Source organism: Orycteropus afer, unplaced genomic scaffold (assembly GCF_000298275.1).
Source record: "Orycteropus afer afer isolate SDZICR_OR568_19922 unplaced genomic scaffold, OryAfe1.0 scaffold00051, whole genome shotgun sequence".
Classification (NCBI taxonomy): Eukaryota; Metazoa; Chordata; class Mammalia; order Tubulidentata; family Orycteropodidae; genus Orycteropus; species Orycteropus afer.
Window position 1 is genome coordinate 1,018,422 of NW_006921638.1, and position 7,060 is coordinate 1,025,481.

Here is a 7,060-nt window from a genome sequence, read left to right on the forward strand (position 1 = left end):
TTCCGGCCTGCTACTCTGTGCTACGCCTGTGCTTACCTTCCTCCTGAAGACCTGGTCCCTCTCGGTAGGGTAACAAGGGAACGTGTTCAGTGCAGACCAGTGAGTAAGCACAAGCCCGCCTTTGTCAGTGCCTATGCTTAAACCTTGATAAATATTAGAAAATATATTTTACCATAGTTACAAATTTACAGAAACCCACTCAAATTAGGGTAAGGCACAAGGGAAACTTTTTTGGATGGATATAAGTGTAACTCATGGAACTTAAGGATAGGAAGTATAGCTGAACGTCACTAAAGATTAGAACTAGGAACTGGAAAGCTGTTATGAACCAGTGTAGCTGTTCTTCCTTTTCTCTCTAGACAAATGATCTCTTATGGTTTGCTTTATTCTTCTTTCACGGGCACAGGCTTTTTCTGCTTCTCTGTGCACATACTAGGACATGATTACTTCAATGCAAGATTAATTTACATCTCTTATTTTTCTTACTTCTTGAGTTCTTTGGAGAAAGAATCTGATTGACTCAATTTTGATCATGTGTCAATCTTTAATTCAATTAGTAACCATGGGGATGGAGTTGAATGATTTATCAATCTTAAGAGCTAAAGGAGCTCTGGTAGTGTAGTGGCTAAGGCACTTGACTGCTAACCAGAAGGCTGGTGGTTCAAACCCACCAGACACTCCTTGGGAGGAAGGCTGGGCAATATACTTCCATAGTGATACTGCCTCGGAAACTGAAAGAGGTGTCACTATGAGTCTGATCCGACTCAACGGCATGTAACAACAACAACAAAGGAGAATACTCTTGAAAGAGCCAATTGATTTGTAAATGTGGAGTAGTGGTGGTTGAAAAAGAAACAATTGACATCTCTACTACTCTTCTGAAACCCTAATCTGTCAAAATTAAACCAAGTTAATAATTAATTCATTCCACAACCCTTGGTCTCAGTTGCTCTTCCTCTTATGTTCTCTCTTAGAGAATTCATTATCATTTATATAGCTGTCCACATCATAAACCTCTACACAATGAATAATGATCACAATAGTTAACATTTATTGAATGTATGTACTGTGTGATGGGAGCTCAGGTAGCATAGTGCATAAGACACTTGACTGCTAACCAGAAGGCTGGTGGTTCAAACCCACCAGGCACTCACTACTCAGAAGGAAGATGGGGCAATCTACTTCCATAGTGATACTGCCTCGGCAACCCAAGGAGGGGGTTGCTATGAGTTGGGTCTGACTCGATGGCACATAACAACAACACTATGTGATAGCCATTCTTCATGCATTTCTTAACTTCAACTACCCTACAAGTGAATAATACCTACTTTGTTGTTGTTATGTGCCGTCGAGTCAGCCCCGACTCATAGCGACCCCTCCTTGGGTTTCCGGGACAGTATCACTACGGAAGTAGGATTGCCCAACCTTCCTTCTGAGGAGTGGCTGGTGGGTTTGAACCGCCAGCCTTCTGGTTAGCAGTCAAGTGCTTTAGCCACTATGCTACCAGAGCTCCTAATACCTACTTTATAGATGAGCAATATGAAATGCAAACATTTTGCAGCGTTTCATCAGATGTTTATGAAGCGTTTCCACATGTATCATCTTATTTGGTCCTTCCACAAGTTTTGAAGTAGATAGGTTGAAAACTTACTGGTATCTTCTTAGGAAAATTAAGGCTTAGAAAATTTAAAAAAACCTGACCCAACTCAACAGTGGGATATGATAGAATTTGAAAATACTCCAGGTTTTCTTACTGAATATGGACATTGCAACACTGCTACTGTTAATAATTTTACCTTTTATTTTTTTTCCCTGTGTTTCTTGTTGTTAGCTGCTGTGGAGTTGGTTCTCCTCATAGGGACCTATGTACAACAGAAGGAAACATGGCTGGGGCCTGCACCATCCTCAAAATCCATGCTATATTTGAGCCCATTGTTGCAGCCACTGTGTCAACACACTGTGCCAAAGACCCATTGTCTCACTGAGGGTCTTTTCTTTTTCACTGACCCTCTACCTTACCACAATGACGGCCTTCTCCAGGCACTGGTCCCTCCTGATAACATGACCCGAGTATGAAAGGAGTAAGATTCCTAGGCCTAAGGAATTCAAAGGTGGCTGGTTGCTAGGGAGAGGAAGCCTAGCGTTGTTGTGTGACGTCATCATCCCGCGCGTGCCGCGTCGGTTTCCGGGTATTGCTCCGGGCAGTGATGTTCGCCATGGGTTCGCTGCCGCGCTTGCAGCTTGTTGGTGCGGCGTCGCTCAGGCGTGGTGGCGGGGTGACTGCACTGGTTGGTGGAAGCCCAGCGTTGGTTTGTCGGCGCCAGGTCTGTGGTGCTGTAAGGCAGGCAAAGGCGGGAGGGACGGAGATACTGGGGCTGCAGGGTCTCAGGGGACTTTGTGCTGTCTTCTGCCAAGGACTCGTCTTAGTCCTCCGTGGCTCCCTACCCACCTGGCGACTCAGTTAGGCCACAGTTGATTGGATGTCCCCATTTTCCAGGCAGGCCCCCAGTAGGGTTCGGCCAAGAGACAAGAAATGGATGTTTAGAACATGGATGTGTACATTGCACATTGCTTTCCTGATTTTGGATTATTAGCAAGCAAGATGTTAAAAAGAGGGAAAACACGTGGGTTATTTAACTACGTAAAAAAGGAAACTTATTTACATCTTTAATGTCATCGAGTACTGGCAGATAAATTTCAGTTTAAACAATGTATCTTCACAATTGCGATAAAATGCGCAGAATTAGACTAGAAAAGTCCTCTTAAACCCCGATTTTTTTTTTTACTTTAATCTCATAATAATGTAGATGGTTTATTTAAGACGCATGGTTTTTTTTTTTTTTTTTTAAGTTATCTGGCGTTGAGAATGACACCCTAAAACAAAGAAGAACACAAATCATGTCCCGAGGACTCCCAAGGCAGAAACCGATAGAAGGTGTTAACCAAGTTATAGTTGTGGCTTCTGGAAAGGGCGGAGTTGGAAAATCTACTACAGCAGGTATTACAGAATATTAATTCTGATCCTCATTAAGAACTTCTGCCAACTTGCAAGCATACACTATTAAAATTATGATTACTTAAAGAAGTTTAGCATTTGTGGATTTTTTAGTAGCTAGCTTCTTAGTATTAGCGGAACTCTAGTAGTGCAGTGGGCAATCTACTTCTGTAGTGATACTGCCTTGGAAACCCAGACGTGACGCTATGAGTTGGGTCTAACTTGATGGCACATAACAACAACAACAACAGCAGTAGCGCAATAGTTCAACACTTGGCTGCAGTTCTACTCTGTCTTATTTGGTCACTGCAGTGGATTTTTTTTTTTTTTCCCTTAGTGTCAGGAGTTGGTATAATGGTTAGAAGCTTAGATTTTGAAGTTATATAAAACTGGTTACATAACCAGGTCTGTGACTTCTTAACTGAGGAAAAGTTGGTAAGGTTGCCCATGAGATCTTCAGTTTATTTAACTAGAATGTGGAATGATGATGACCTCTTTCCTAGGTGGTTTTGCAAATTAAATGAGGTAACCATTTACCTAGTGTCTCCTACATAGTAAATATTCACCAATTAGTTGCTGTTTTTGTTGTAATTTTTACTTTTTTAAAAATTTAGTAACATCAGTACGAAATTATTTCTGTTTTATGGTCTTCTTCAATCTTGGTCGATGTATGCAAAGCTACATAGTTGCAATCAGATTGTTTACATTATTATGACATTTTTTCATTTAAGTATAATGTAATTTTCACCATTAAAAATTTTTTTTTTATTATTTTTTAATTGTGATTTGGGTGAAGATTTACAGAGCAAATTCACTTTCCATATAGCAGTTAATTTTCATCATTTTTAAATAATCAACATAGATCTAACTTTTTTAAATGCCTGAAAAGGTTTAACATTATTTTAATTATTTAAAATATAATCTGTTCTTTGTAATACCAAAAAAAACCAAACTCACTGCTGTCAAGTTGGATTCGACTCATAGTGCCCTCTCCTTGTGTTTCCAAGGCAGTATCACTACGGAAGTAGATTGCCTCATCTTCCTTCCAAGGAGTGGCTGGTGGGTTTGAATTGCCTGCTTTCTGGTTAGCAGTCAAAAGCCTTACGCGCTACAGTACCAGAGCTCCCATTCTTTGTAATATTTATATCATAATATTAATACATTGTGAGCAGATAATTTTTTTCTAGTGGCTTTCTTTATTGATTTTACCTTTTTATGCCCTTTTTATTGTGACTGAAATGCTGCTCTCAGAACCCATAAAAGAGGTGACACCAGAAATAGAAGAGTTACTGTCCAAGACTGGGGTGCTGTTGAGTTGTCCTGACACATGGCAATCCATGCACAGCAGAATGAAATGTTCCCAGGTCCTTCACCATTCTTACTATTGTTGCTGTGTTTGAGGCCCATGGTAGCAGCCACTTCATCAGTCCATCTTGTTGAGGGCATTCCCCTTTTTCACTGACCCTCTACTTTTCCAAACATGATATCCTTCTCCAGGGACTGGTCTCTCCTGATAACATGTCTAAAGTACATGAGACAAACTCTCACCATCTTTGTTTTTATGGAGCATTCTGTTTGTACTTCTTCCAAGACAGATTAGTTCATTCTTCTGGCAGTCCATGGTATATTCAGTATTCTTCACCAACTCCATATGCTAATGCATCAGTTCTGTGTTCCCTATTCATTGTCCAGCTTTTATATACATATGATTATTGCCTGCAACTAATAACCAAATATTTCCAAGACATTTTTGAAAGAAACCTTTTATTTCTAAAAAAAATTATTCCAGGATAATAAAGTAAGAGGAGAACTTTTTCCCCAATCTTACTCACAAGGGGTGACTTATTTATTAATTTCAAAACTCACTGCCATTGAGGCGATTCTGACTCGTACTGATCCTCATTGGGTTTCTGAGGTGGTAAATATTTACAGAAGTAGATTGCCCCATCTTCCTTCTATGGAGTGGTGGATGGGTTTGAACCGCCAACCCTCTGGTTAGCAGTCAAATGCCTTAGGCACCAAGCCACCAGAGGTCCATTTATTAATTTGGAGCCATGTAATTTTTTATGATACAAAGAGTAATCTAGGAATTTTGGCAGTTATCGATTGTGAAAGCACTGTTTTCTAATTGTTGTGTTACTGAATTTTCAGTAGGAATGGATGATAAATCAGATTTAACCAACTTTTTGGAGTTGATTTTTTTTAACCCTACAACTTAATGATTATCCTTATTAAATTTTGTTTTAATTTTGGCATAGTTCCAGTCTGACATCTTCTAAACTTTGATTCCTAGCCCCGCCCCCCCCAAAGTCAGTGACATTTTTGAAATAAGCAGGGCCAGTAGAGCATTCTGTGCATGTCATTAGACATCTTCCTGTGGATTGACATAGGGGCCATACTTTTCCAGTATAGTAATTTATAGTTATTGAACCAGCTATAATTCTATCTACATGGTTACTAGATCCATTTTTCCTCCAGTTTTGACCTAAAGGGAATTATGCAAAAGTTTGTCAGATGTTTTGAGGAAATTAAGATTTACTAAATATTGTTATTTGTAATAAACCATAATCTACTCTTTCAGAGACAGTATATTATTGTAAAAATTGTGCTCTTAATCTTTGGTTCTAGATTCTACTTCTGTCTTAGAATTCCAAGTACACTTATCTGTTTTCAGTGGTCTGAATTCTTTTGTATTCTTCTTGATTACTTAGACTGCTTAAAAATCCGAGGAGATTTTATGACTTTTTCTATAAGTTCCTTGGTTTTGTGTGAAGTATTTTTTGGGTCTGTAGGTTAGCACATGTTTAAAACAGATAGATGTGATTTCACCAGTGTATGTACCGTTTTTAGGTGGAAGATCATCTGTTGCCATGTAAAAGTAATTAAGTAAGAAAATATATGAGAAAGTGTACAGAGTGTGACACACAGTAGGTGCTTCAGTAGATGTCCATTCCTTGCATTCTTTCTCTATTAACATTTTACCATCTGTCTTGAAGAGGTGGCCTATATAACAGCTGTAATTGCATACATAAAAACATAAGCTTAGAAATAGGTAACTCTGTTGGTATTATATATTTTCCCTTGCATGACTTAATTTCTGTCCCAAACTCTCTCAAAACACTTCCCATTAAATATGTATGATAGTGATATTTTGGGAGCTTTGATGGCATAGTGCCTAAGACATTTTGACTTTTAACCAGAAGGCTGGTGGTTCAAACCCACTAGCCACTCCTCGGAAGGAATATTGGGCAATCTACTTCTGTAGATATACTGCCTCAATAACCCAAGGAGGGTTCACTATGAGTTGGATCCAACTCGACAGCAGTGAGTTTGGTTTTTTTTTTTTGGTTAGTGATAATCTGGATTAGAATGACATTTGATTAATACAGATTTGATTCTCTTATATAAATGCTTGTTGTTGTTGTTGTTTTTATGTGCCGTCGAGTTGGCCCCGACTCATAGCGACCCCTCCTTGGGTTTTCGAGGTAGTATCACTACGGAAGTAGGATTGCCCAACCTTCCTTCCGAGGAGTGGCTGGTGGGTTTGAACTGCCGGCCTTCTGGTTAGCAGTCAAGTGCCTTAGGCATTGTGCTACCAGAGCTCCCAATATAAATGCAGAAGACCTTAACTTAAAAATTTCCGTTTCAAAGTTAGATTATGTTTAATGTACATACACCTGAAATTCAGGATTATTTTATAGTTTATAAAAACTAATCCAATAGCATGCTAAGTACTTCACATACATTATTTAACTCAGTCCTCATCACAGTTGTGAAGTAGATGTTGCCTCCGTTTTATAGAGGAGGAAACAGATTTAGGAGTTAAATAATGTGGTCAAGGTTATGCAGCAGAAGGTAGAAGAGGTGAAATTTGAAGGAGTCTGCCTTGAAAGCTTATGCTCTTAACCTTGAAAGCTTATGCTCTTAACTACGTTAAAAGAAACAATTCACAGTATGGCGATTCCTTCAAAAGTTGGAATTAGAAATACCATTTGACCCAGCCATTCCATAACTAGGTATATACCCTAGAGAAGTGAGAGCCATGACAAGAACAGATATATGCAC